The sequence below is a fragment of the Fundulus heteroclitus genome, chromosome 9, assembly GCF_011125445.2.
Source record: "Fundulus heteroclitus isolate FHET01 chromosome 9, MU-UCD_Fhet_4.1, whole genome shotgun sequence".
Lineage (NCBI taxonomy): Eukaryota > Metazoa > Chordata > Actinopteri > Cyprinodontiformes > Fundulidae > Fundulus > Fundulus heteroclitus.
Window position 1 is genome coordinate 28,481,952 of NC_046369.1, and position 13,188 is coordinate 28,495,139.

The window sequence follows — 13,188 nt, forward strand, 5'->3', positions numbered from 1 at the left end:
AGACGTTTTTATTGAATTATTGTACAATACTGAGAGATATGCATTTCATGTCATGGCTGCAGATTTCATTATGGCTCTTCCTGATGTTAATCAGAGTTTCCAGACCTCGGTTTAAGACTGCAGCAGATACTGAATAAACTCACGTTTATGACTCATTTTTTTGCATTTTAATACCAAATTACGCTTTATGCTGGAGTTGCAGGGCAGAGGTCCAATAGCTAACTTAACATTGTCCTTTTTTTTTTTTTTTTTTTTATTTCCTACCTCTGCTGTTTTCTTGTCTGTCGATGTTTAACTATAAATGTATGGGATGGGGGTGAATAACCTTTACTTTTTAAACAGAAGGTGCTGCATCATGCATTTGAGTTTACCCCAAGTGAAAGATGTAAAACTAAATTTGCCTCTAATTACAGCAGCACGTCTTCTGGGGACTGTAATATGTGCCCAGTATATATATATATATATATATATATATATATATATATATATATATATATATATATATATATATATATATATATATATATATTCTTGCCATATAATCTAAATTAAATGAACATTTGGACTTTGAACCATTTTAACACAACTATACATTTGATCTAAGCTATTTCATTTTAGCTCTTGCTGTGTGTTTAAATTGTCTACTTGCTGGAAAGTGAACCTCCACCCCAGTCACAAGTCTTCTACCAGGCTTTCTTCAAGGATTACTCTGTATTCAGTTCTGACCTGCTCCCCTGCTAGGAGAAAATCCCTCCCACACCATGATGCATCCACCACCTTGTTTCACTTTGGGGATGGTGTGTTCAGGGCTGATAAGAAGTGTTAGTTTGTCACCACACACAGTTTGGTGTATAGGCCAAAAACTTCAGCCTGGCCTCACCTGTCTAAGGCTCCTCCTTCCACATCTTTGCCTTGTTCCTCCATGGGTTGTGGCAAACTGTATATACTTCTTCGTATGGCTCTCTTCAACAATAGCTCTTTTTCTTGCCACTTCATTAAAGCCTGACCCATCGCAGTAACCAGAGCCGAGCTCCGAGGTTGAAGGGATTCCTTTAGCAGGCCCCACTTCCAGTCCAGCCCATCACCCACTAACCACCACAGCTCTACTAACATCTGTTTAATATTTCTCACACTTGATACTCTCTCCTTTTACTGAGCCTTTTTTTTTTTTTTTTTTTGCTTTATCCCTTCAGTCACCTTTTTATTCCCCCTTCATCCAGTAGCTCTGTGGAAAGTGACAGCTTTTTTGCTAAAATATGGTTATTCCTGTATCTTCCTGACTTGGTCTGACAGTGAGTCTGGTGTACAGTGTTTTCCATACAGACTGAGAAGAGTCAAGAATATGGAAGTTTATTCAGCTGTGCCTCCAAGCCACTACAGTAAAGTAATCTAGTTTGTGAACGGTGCCTGGATGAGTGATGTGGGACCTTTTGCTCCGACACGAGCAGCAGAGAGGATTCATTAAACTATGGCTGTTTTAAAACGTTTAAATTATGTCGCAGCTGCCAGAGCATATTTAAAAGTGGTATATTTTTAGAAACAAAAGGTTTTAAGATATTTATTATATATGGGTGCTCTTGAGGTCCCCCCCCTCCTGGGTGGGGATCTAAACAGTGGTTTAGTTCAGGCCAGCTCTGACAATCATCTCAGCTGTCTGAATAACACCCAACTGGGTTTTCTTTCCAGGTATTTCATGGATATTTACGTTAAGTTTAGAAACCTTTGACAGTTTTGATGACAATCATGTCCTGCTTCATTAGTTGTCAGGGAAATAATCTTGCTAATATGATGGCACACTGACATACACGGTTTTCAGGCGGCCCCATTTCTGCAGCTGGTGAAAACCTCTACGTAAGACAGCAATAAAAGCAGTCATATCCTTTGGCCCTTATGAATCCCTACCTGCCACCGGAGTGACTTCACCGCAGGCTGGAATGGCTTTGTCATCATAAAACAGCGCTGCAGAATCAAGAAAACCAGAACATTGTAAAAGAATATATATATATATATATATATATATATATATATATATATATATATATATATATATATATAAGTTTTTCAATATCAGATAATGATAGTTTATCCATTTATATCAGTAAATAACAGCTGTAGGGACTGGAAAACGTAATTAAAGGACGCGTCTCACACTTTTCTTTTTCTGCGTTTGTTAAATCCAAATCCGTGCCTAGACTCAGTCCCGTTTTTACTCCATGAATGCTGTTATTTAACCACACAGGCTACTCTACATTAAAGTAGCTTCAGCCTCTGGTTGTCAACAGAAAGCCTCTTTTCAGGTGGAAGGAGGCTTTCTGATTGAGTTTTGGATTCTGCTTTAATTGAAACCTTATGTGAGGAATTCTGGGACTATGGCACATTCCCAGGAATCCACAGAATGTGAGAGGGTTTTTTTTTCCCCCCCCTCCTTCTCGCTCTCCCCTCTCTTTCTCTCTCCTCTGCCTCTTTTTTTCCACAGTGCAGAGGCGTCTTACATCAGCCGAGCGAGTCCCGCTGAAGGCGACTGACAACTGGACGGCGGAGGACCGAGACGCCCGGTCGTCTCACTCCTGCTGGAATAAACGAAACCAGTCGTCGAGCAAATGGTCTGAAGACCGAGGAAGACTGAAGTAAGTGAATTTGCGTTAGTTTGTTGGTTTTTGGCTTTTACACTTTGTAGTTTTCTCTGCCTGTTACAACTTCCCATTTTTTTTTACCAGCTTTCCTACAACCTCTGTGACAACAAAGTTTTCTTGATGCGTTTTTAGCTTGGGAAGCCTGATTTTATCTGAAGCTTTTCAGTGAAGCAGACGCAGGGAAGAGCGATGCAGCGCCAGACTGAAAGTCATCTACTCCAGATGCTTTTTTCCTCTTTTTTTTTTCTTTTTTCTTTTACAGAAGCCGTTGCACACGGTTTCACTTTGTTATGAATGTCCCAGATGTGATTTATGCTCAGTCCTGCTTTCAGTCTCCCTCTGTATTTTTCTGGGGGAAGAAACAAATGTTCTGGTGGGTGCAGGCCTCATCAAACCCTAATTTATTTCTATTCTGGAAACTCATGACAGCTTTTGTCTTTTGCAAAGAATGACAACAAGAAGAAACCAGAGATAAATACTTTTGTGCCTCAAATGAGCTTTGAAATGTGTCGGCTGCTTTTTTTTTTTTTTTTGTGTGTGTGTGTGTGTGTGTGGCTTTTATGTTTTTGTGAATTTTAGCACAACTGTTTCAACAACAGCTTCGTGCAAACTCAGTAAGTCCACTGTGGTCTGTGGGAACCCTGACCTTCCAGCTCTTTGGCGCACATCCTGCTTCTGTGCTGGTTTGTGTGCCGCCCGGCGCTCTGTAGGTGCTGCAGCCTGCAGGTATGCGGGTATCCTCCTGTGGTATGTGGCAACAAGCCATCCACACAGAGGACTCCTTTCTGCCCGGCTTGAAGAGAGGAGAATATGCATGAGCTCACGGCTTTGACATTTGACTCGCGTCGCTCGGCGAGCTGAAGAGTCCTCAGCAGACTCAGGAGAGATGGCTCTGATCAATGGAAATATTGTTACAGGAAGGTCGGGCTGAAGGGCTTCTCCTGCTGCCTGTGTGCCTCCGGCTCCATGGGAAACCCCATGGATGCAGTACTGAGTTCACTCAGATCCACCGGTTGGCAGAAAATTAAAGACATGCTACTTTCAGTCCTCTGGTGCTTTTCTTCAGTTGACTTTAGGTACTACAGTTATGTTTTTGGGACACATTATTTTTGACTATTCCGCTTATAGCTCAATCGCCAACACATTGAATGCGGATCAACCAATTTTCAGTTGGATTTAGGGTTGGACTTGGACTAGGCCATTCTAGCACATGAATATGCTTTGATTCGGACCACTTTGTTGCAGCTTTTGTTGTATATTTGGAGACATATTTTCCTGCTGGAGGGTAGACCTCTGCCCCAGTCCCAGGTCTTCTGAGGCCGCTAGCAGGCGTTCCTCCAGGATTTTTAACTCCATCTATCTTCCCATGAACTCTGAGCCACATCCCGGTCCCTGCTGAAGAAAAGCTTTCCCACAGCATCACCATGGCCCACACCATTTGTTGGTGTACACCTATGCCATCCTCTTTCCATTTTTGGATATTGGATCGAACAGAAGCCCAATGAAATGTTCAAAGCTTAGAGCGGTGTTTTATAACTAAACTCTCCTTTAAATCTCTCCACTATGATCTGTCTGCTGTGTTCCTTGGTTTCTGATGCTTGGCCTTCAGAGAACAGCTGTATTTATCCTGAGATTAATTTGCTCGTCCGCTGGCTCCTGAAGGCAACTGTTTACACAGGAGTTTGTTTAGATCAAACCAATTTAGAGGGGCTTAAAAAACTTTTTTTTATGTCAAAATGTATAATTTCAATTATCTTCACAATTTACACTGCTTTGCAAACAAATCCAATAACACTAAATTCTGGTTGTTCACAGGCTACAAATCACATAATTACTCGCAAAGTCAATTAAAAACTGTTGCACAAAAGCCTAAAAGCACACAAAAATGCCTGTGAATCTATAAACCTTTAATCTCTTGGATCATTGAAGCGTCACCAGAGTGCTGGCCAATCAAAATCTAACAGAGGCGTGGTGGTACGACGTAGTACGCAGGAGTCCACGCTCACGGAGTTGCTAAAATGCGTTTGGCCATCCATGTGTGCAGGTTGTCATGTCGCAGCTCAGGATTCTGTGTGCCCCATCAATATGTTTTTGTTTTTTGTTTTATGTAGATAGTGAAAAGATGGGAAACATAGCAGATGGGTGAGTTTCACCAACAGATGTTAAGGGAAAGAGAGACACCGTCCCAGTGGTAACTGAGTGGCCAGTGATAAAGAGTTAGATTAGGTTAGTCAAACAGACAATAAGATATTCCCGTGAACAAAGGAAATTGTACAATATTCTAAGTTTGTACAGACCTGCTGCATCTGGAGGCCCAGTATTTTCCCTGGCTCAGCACAGAGATGAATTCTCATGTAGATGAGGAAAAAAACAGCGTTAAAAAAACAGCCAGTAACGCTCAATTTCTGCTTTTAAGTCGAGTCAAACCTGAGTATAAACAAAATGTTTGTCGATCCCAGTTTCTGTAATTCCATCATTCCAAATATGGCAGCATGCACGAGTGAACATAAACTCTTTAATCTGTTGTTCTTAATTGAAATAAACATGAAATAAAAGCATTTTTGTTTATATATGTATTATATACAAATTTACATTCATGTGTGCAACTTTTCTGAAAAGTAATAACAGGTCACGACATTCTCTCACAGAAAGGTATAAAAAGATAGGTTTTTTTTAGATCTTGGCACCATCTTCTCATATCTGGAGTGGAAGTTTATTTATTCCAGCAATAACAGCTGGACTGATCGTCACAGATGCAGATAGAAAAAAACACAAATATGGACTGAGAGGATATTTATTCCTGAGTCTTTCACATAATGTAGTGCTGATGGACTATGCACAGAGTTCAGCACAGACACTGAATAGTCACATGTAATAGGAGTTTAACATTAATAAAGAGGAGTGGACATATGAAACAAAGAATTTCAAAACCTTACCACAAATTAAACCCAGAATGCACTGATGTGCTCAAACTGTGGATTTCTGGGTATACTGATTGGGCTGGCCTTTTTACCACTCAGCAGCATTTAGCTGTTTCCTCATCATGACAAAAATCCAAAAAGTTATAAGTCAAAGCTGATTTAGAAGACTCTTGCTGATGAGAGACGAGTAAAAGAAGCCAGGTTAGTTGATCTACCTGCAGAAACCACGCCGATGGGCAGAATTTACAGGCCCAACGTTGTTTGATGGCGTTACAATCATGTGTCTGTTGTTTTAAGCAGTAGCCCTCCCTCCACAGCCTGGTGGCTGACTGACACCCTCTAATGTAAAACCCTCATCACACACAGCAAAGACTGCAATTTCAACCCCAACGTTCAAAACGCTCCACCACAGCTCAGCTTTAACTCAACACGGACGTTTGCCTGATTGAGAGCGTTTCCAAATCAATGTTTCTGGCAACAGAAAACCAGCTGTGCCCCGGCTTGTAATTTGGTATAAATAGTGACATTGAGCCTAAAATACTGCAGTGTGTTGTTTGCACTTTAACCTTAGCTGGCCCATACCATAATTAGACTTGTCACCAACATGGTCTGAGGTGGATAGGGTTACATGTTGCCTGCCGAGGGTTTTGTCCTCATTATTTCAGGATTGAGTTACTGAACTCTCTTTGTTTTAAACTTTAGTTTAGACCTCATGACGAGATTCAGCTCCGGTTGCACAAGATGCACGATTTGTGCTTGTCATCAGTTCCCTCATATTATAAGACCAGGTTTAAATCTGTGCATGCGACGGACCACAAGTCTGGACATAAAAACAATTTAAAAAGAGGTTGTAATCTATGTCTTCTGTAACTTGCAGTAGTTTATGACCTTGCCTTCCTCTGTTTGTACATGTGGCCTTTATGTTTCTGTGCTTATTTCATTCCCCCTGTCCCGTTTACACGTGGCAGCATCCTTTTGTTTGTCTCCGCGATGCTTGATGTCTGGCTCTTCTACCTTACTGTCTCTCTGTCTTGCCTTGATTATGGGCTGTCAGGAGTCATTTGAAGAAACTCATTCTTTTTTTTTTTTTTTACAGCAAACAGCCACAAGGGAGAAATTTGATTTTGGTGTTGGCTATTTTATCTGCCTTCATGAACAGTTTGGATGGATTTTATTAGGAAATTTCAGAGATCAACCAATTTATTAGATACACCTGGCTTATGTCGGGGTTGGACCTTCTTTTGCCTCTAGAACTGCCTTAATTGTCCATTGTCCAGTTTAAATAAGACAATGGAAAGAGATTGGCAGTAACTGTAGATTTATTTTGGTTGCACATTCACAATATGAATCTCCCTTTCCAATACATACCAAAGGTGCCATGTTGAGATGAAATGACTGTGGAGGTCATTGGAGTGCAGTGAACTCACTCATATGTTCAAGAAACCCCACCACCACCTAATTTAACTTTTGAAACAATAAAGTTCTGATCATTTTCATTCAATGGAAAATGAGCAGTTTATATATATATATATATATATATATATATATATATATATATATATATATATATATATATATGTATGTATTGTGACTAAAAATTTATTTTCGATATACAATAACAATATATGGTGAAATAAAATTGCATTGTTCTTGTCAGGAGGATTTTTATGAAGTAGTGTCTTTATTAATAAGAGAAGGACGACACTTTAGTTGGCAACAGCACCTGTCTCATCCTTTATTTAACAGAATCCCCTGTGTGACTTGTTGATCAGCATTGTCTCTCCACTAGCCTGCATCCATGGTCTCTATGGTAGTCTCTGATATTTCCTAAATGCTGAGGGTTTGAGCTCAGATATTTATCACAGTGTTGGGGTGTAGCTTTATTAGCAGGCGAACCGCTCTGTCATCTGGATTGAAAAATGTCAGCTGCATGCACTTCTTTACAGCCTAGTACATCCAGCTGGATTCAGACATGTTGCTATGGATATGATGGAAAAACTAGCTGTCTCTTACTTTCAGGTTCACACGCTACAAATGTACTCGCAGCTGGAAATAATCTATCTTCTGATCCTAGGGATGCAGACTAGTAGGAAAAGCAGTGGTGTAGTTGTTCCCTGCAGGTCTCTTACCTGTGTTTGGTTGATGGCTCTGTTGTCCAGCCTCCGCCTGCACAGACACCATCATCTTGGTCTGCTGGGCAGCCTCAAAAATCCTAATTACACTGCTAGATTTAAAATAAAATTATGCATGATTTATACTTTGTTGTTCACTAAAGAAAACAAATTCCTGCAACATCTGAAAACTGAGGTCCCTAAAGAGTCCTACGTATCTCCTAAATAGAGGGGTTACATAAACTGAATTTGCAAAGAATGAGAAATACGTCTAGAAGTGTGAAATGCTTAAAGCTACAGAGGCGGGGCTTCAGATTAAAAATTAAGAGTTGTATCCGGGTTTAAAAGATGTCCTTAAACACCAGGGTAGGGTCATGGCTGAGTGGTGTAAAGCTGGAAAAATCTTCAAATTTAAGCAAAGTGCAGCAGGGAGAAGTCGATTTTAGTAGAGCAGATGGAGAAAAAAAAGGATTCCTTGGCATTGGGTGGTGTTTTTCTCAATCTGAAAGTGAAGCTGTAAAATGTTAAGCCTGGAAATTCCATCAAAATGGATCTCCAGTGAAAGATTTCAGCCTCCTTTCCTTACATAACAAACACAAGCCCGGTCTTTGCACGGTTTTAACAATGAACACTTTGAGCCTTTGTCAGATTAATTTGGTGGATTTTACAGGATTGAGTTCGGCCTTTCTGGGCGTTTTTACAGGTGGACCCAAGCTGGCCTGTACAGTTTCTCATTTTCTGTCTCCCTCGAGTCTTCTGAGTATCAGCTGTCGGCCTTTAACAGCCGCCTGTGCACTGGCTTAAACAGCTAATGTCCTCAGGCAACCCAAGGTCTTCAACACAAACCCTGAAACAAAAACACATTTCACAATAAAACTTGACAAAAGCCAGATGATGAAAAAAAAAAATGAAGACCTGAAATCCCTATTTTGTTTAACTGTGTTGAGTTTGCATGTCTCCACCTTGGTCTGGTTGGGAAATGTGATTCATATTTCATGCTTTCCCATAACAATAAAATGTGTGATGCTTTATTACAGCTATAAGGTAGGACTAACAGGATTTAATAGGAAACAAACGTGAGTGGTAACGGTGCATAGCACACAAGTACACTGCATAATAATGAAGGCGCTGACCTTCACATTAATGCAAAAATACTAAAACACCTGTGCTGTGAACTATTCCCCTTCCTCTTTGCTCTCCTTTTTGAAACCAGCAGAGGTATAGAAAATAAATGAATGCATCTGGATGTCTATTAGAGACACTGAAGACCCATAAAGGAGACATACACTTGAAAACTAGAAATGTACATACACGTAGCCCTCCTTTCCTCGCACTCTAACATCAAATCAGACTAAATCATCATGCCTTTGAAACAAAGTGATATTACCTTGGAAAGTCTTTTGTGGGTTTATTCACAACAACTTTTGTTAATTTGAGCCGCAGCCACGGGTGTATTCAAAGGTAGCACCTCAAACACGCTACTCTCTTGTGGGATGTCACGGAAAAATCTGAAGAGTTCAGGAAAGACATCAATAAGCAAATTGCGGACCACGGAAGTAGAAACAATATGAACAATCAGAAAAGAGATTGACATTTTTTTGGGGAGAAGTTTGAGTACCAACCTCAGAATAAAAAGTAAAAGACGAGTAAGAACGTCTTTATTCGCAGTGAACAAATCCTATGACGACGTGGGCTGAAAAGCCAATCAGAGAGGAAGAGGGCTTTACTCCAAAAGCGACACAAAACTCAGATTCTGATTTTTGAGAAAACAATTCATTTTGTCTGATGGAATTCCAGTCTAAGTGTCAAAATGACCATTGTTACATTTGGGGTACAAGGGAATGCTTCTAAGCCAGAGAATCCAATTACTTATTGAATGTTTTTATATTTAATTTTTTTATCCATGTTTTTCTCTCATGGATTTCTCATTGATTTCATTCCTACAGAGAAAATCAATACTAACTGAGCTCAATTGCTGCGTGGACGTAGGAGAAATAGTCCAGCATCTGGTATTTTATGTTTGTTTTGGAAATTAACCTGTCCTGATGCTGCTCTGATTGTACGGATTAACAGAAATTAAGACTCAAGTCTCCCTGTTGTAATGTATAAAAGATCAGCAAGTCCTGATATCAGCAGACCCAGGCCGGTTTGTGGTGAATTCGATGGTTAACTGTAAACTCTCACCCCTCTGAGCCTCTGCAATTTCCTCTCCCTGCAAAGCCTCACGTAAAACCCTGAATATGTTTGCATGTGCACTTGAAAAAAGACACAGAGGTAGGGAGTAGAGCTAAGTAAACCTGCGTGTTGACTTTGCAGGCTTTCCCAGGCTGCGGGACCGGCTGCTTCTGCTCTGTATTGCTCCTGAGAATACATATCTTTTCTACAAGCAACATGATAAAATCAGTAGTCTGAACGCTCTGGAGGAAAACCTGAAACTGAGCTCCCAGTGAATGCACGGTTGTGCTTGCAGTTCTGATATTCCGGTCTGGACAGTAGTTCGAGAAAGTTGTGTGAATTCGGAAACTCATCTGTGTAATGTGCTTAGTTTGTCATAATGAGTTGAGGAGCAGCGTGCGCATGCTTATTCCCTGCTTTCTGAGGGCCTGTGGCAAAGTGAGGGGAGTGTCTGTCCTTCACCACTTCCTGAACTTCCTGGAGGGACCTGATGTTTGTGGAGAACCCCCACCTCCAGAAAAACAAACAAACCTGAAACTCATATTGATAGTACGTCCATTTATAGAACCATCCTTCTGCAAGTGATTACGCTTACGGGTTTAGAAAAATGCTCAAATATACCAGATGTTTTGAGTTATTTCACAATTATGTGTTTATTTAATAATTCTATATACTTTTCAGTCATAGTGTCGATGTCTTCACTATGTATCTGCAATGTAGAAAGGCATAGAAATAAGCAAAAGCCATTGAATGGCAAAGGTGAGTCCAGACTTTTTACTGGTAGTGTATATTCCTATTTTTTCCCAAAAGGTCAGCCTGGTAAATTTTGCATATTTTTAGATGTGAAAACTGGGTTGTTGTTTTTTTTTTTTAATTAGCCTAGCTGTTCAGACAGATATTGCCAGAGAGTCATTATTAGTATTTGTTCCATGGTTCCAACACGACACAACGACAGAAATTAAATAGTTCTCTCAGCCGCTTCTTGTGAAAAACTTACATGGAAACATAATGGTAAAAAAACACATTAAAGTATTAATAATTGATTTAATATTTATTTATTTCATAAGTGACCGTGGTATAAGCGGAATAATGCCCTTCGAGGTGTCAATTATCAGAAACTGATGGACGACGTGGAGGCGTGAACCGTCCGATGTGAAGCGGAGGGCGGCCGTCCATTAATTATCCCTGACGTATTCTAGAAAGAAAGAAAGAAAGAAAGAAAGAAAGAAAGAAAGAAAGAAAGAAAGAGTCTTAAAGCCATCTGCTGTGTACTCACCTCGTTGCACTGCTTTAGGTAAATGATGATAGCTGTGATCAACAGCTAACCTTAGCCTCCATGGATTCTTTGAACATGATGAAAAATTAGAACAAACTTCAAGAGCCTGTACGTTTTTCTGACAAATTTGAACAGAATTGATATTCAAAATGAATTTTAATGGTAATGACAAATTCTAGTTTTTATAAATAAACAAGAAAAAACAAACAAAACAAATATAAAAATAGCTGAACACACATTAAAGTTTTCTGTAAAACATGAAAATGTCATTTCCAGTGGCTTAATTCTAGTGATTCAATTCCCACTTTGAATGAATGAACTCTGGCACGCATTCATGGTGAATCAGAGGTGCATGATTAGAACATCATTACTCAGCATGTTGATAGATCTCTCCCTGTTTAACACCGTGACATTTGGTTTGATTTGGCCCTAAATGTTGAAGTAAGAGTGGACACCATGCTGAGACTTAAAGACCTATCTGAGTCCTTCAGAAAGATGATCGTTGCAGCGTATGAGTCTGGTAAAGGTTTTAAAGTTGTTTCCAAAGCATTTCAAATCAGTTACTCCACTGTATGGAAAAAAGGTCTACAGCTGGAGGACATACATAACAACTGCCACCATGCCTAGGTCTGGTTCAGTTCTCCCTGCTAACAGACCACAAGATGCCAAAATAAAGTTTCCAAAAACCCTGAGATGTGATCATGGGACCAACAACAGGCTTTTGCAGCTGTTGATATGAAAAAAGTGCATGTCTGTAAAATAAGAGACTTCAAGTTAAACTTAACAACGGGAGGTGTGCAAGGAGGAAACCTTTGCTCTCTAAGAAAAAACATGTACACCAAGGCAAGGCAAATTTATTTGTATAGCACATTTCAGTACAAAGACGACGCAAATTGCTTTACATGATTAAAACATAGAAAAATAAAACAGAATAAAAGCAAGTTGAAATAAAATGTAGAAACAAAATAAAACATGGGAATAGAAATTAAAAACAAACATTAAAAACAGTTGGACTACAAAGTTAAACTAATGATGTTTCAGTCATGTCATGCTTTTAGGCCCAAACTTTTCATCATGAAATCACACTTTCCACTCTGAGTAAAAGATTGGCACTGGAAACTTTGCCTTTGACCCATTATATGGACTTCTTTTCTTACAGACTTTTTTTTTATTATTATTTTTTAAAGGTCCTCTGCATGGTTGACCAACCAAATGAAAGGTTTCACACTTTTTGGCCGTTCGGGTATAATGAGAGAGAATTCTCCTTTTCAAACCAGAATTCTCCATATACCACCAGACCGGTGTTTGCCAGAGAGAACGTGGACAAAGAGCACGACTTCTGGAACAATGTTCAGATAAATGCATTAAATTCTGAAACTGAAATATTTGGACAGTTTTTTGCAAACATAACCTCATACCAGATGTTAGGGGGTATGGATTTGTAACTAGTTGTTGAGAGGAGGCTGCAATAATATTCAGCAGGACAATCCTGCCTGTCCTTTAATTAGACAACCTTACAAGGCCCGGGTGAACAGCTCTTTTCTCATCATACACGAGGCGATCAGAGTCCATATTATCTGTGGTGTTATTTTTAAGTTAGCGAGAGTAAAATATAAAGTCCATCTCACACTCCATGCATCCATCAGCAAACATGCTTCTCCCATAACTCTCTGCATACTTCACTGATCAGTAACTCAAGGTGTCTTAAAGAGACACCCCACAATTACGACTGTTACACAGCCTTGAAGCATGCAGGTAGAAGTGTCATGGTGTTGGGAGGCTTTGAACCTGGTCAGCTCATGATCATAGAGTGCTTGATGAAAATACGAGGCCATCTGTGAAAAATAAATAAATAAAAAAAAAATCAATCAATCAATCAATAAGTAAAACTGAAGCAGAAGTGGACCCTGTAAGATGACAATGACCCTGAACTACCGGTAAATCCACCAAGGACTGGCGGGAGGTTAAGAAAGAGAAAGTCTTGGGTGGAATCAAAGTGGGGTGAAGTTTCCTCAGACTGGTTGATGGTTGCAGGAAGTGTCTCACTGGACTTATTCAACCTAAGTGGGTCA

The 13,188-nt window shown here is 39.8% G+C and overlaps 1 protein-coding gene across 3 annotated transcripts in view; it reads left to right on the forward strand.

Moving 5' to 3' along the window:
* The first annotated feature begins 2,459 nt into the window (after positions 1-2,459).
* The window catches only part of ddr2a (discoidin domain receptor tyrosine kinase 2a), a 37,775-nt gene continuing 27,046 nt past the window's right edge, over positions 2,460-13,188 (forward strand). For all 3 annotated transcript variants that reach the window (XM_036141389.1, XM_036141391.1, XM_036141390.1), the window contains exon 1: positions 2,460-2,627. The gene's annotated coding sequence lies outside the window, so the exon portion shown is untranslated. The remainder of the gene's footprint in view (positions 2,628-13,188) is intronic.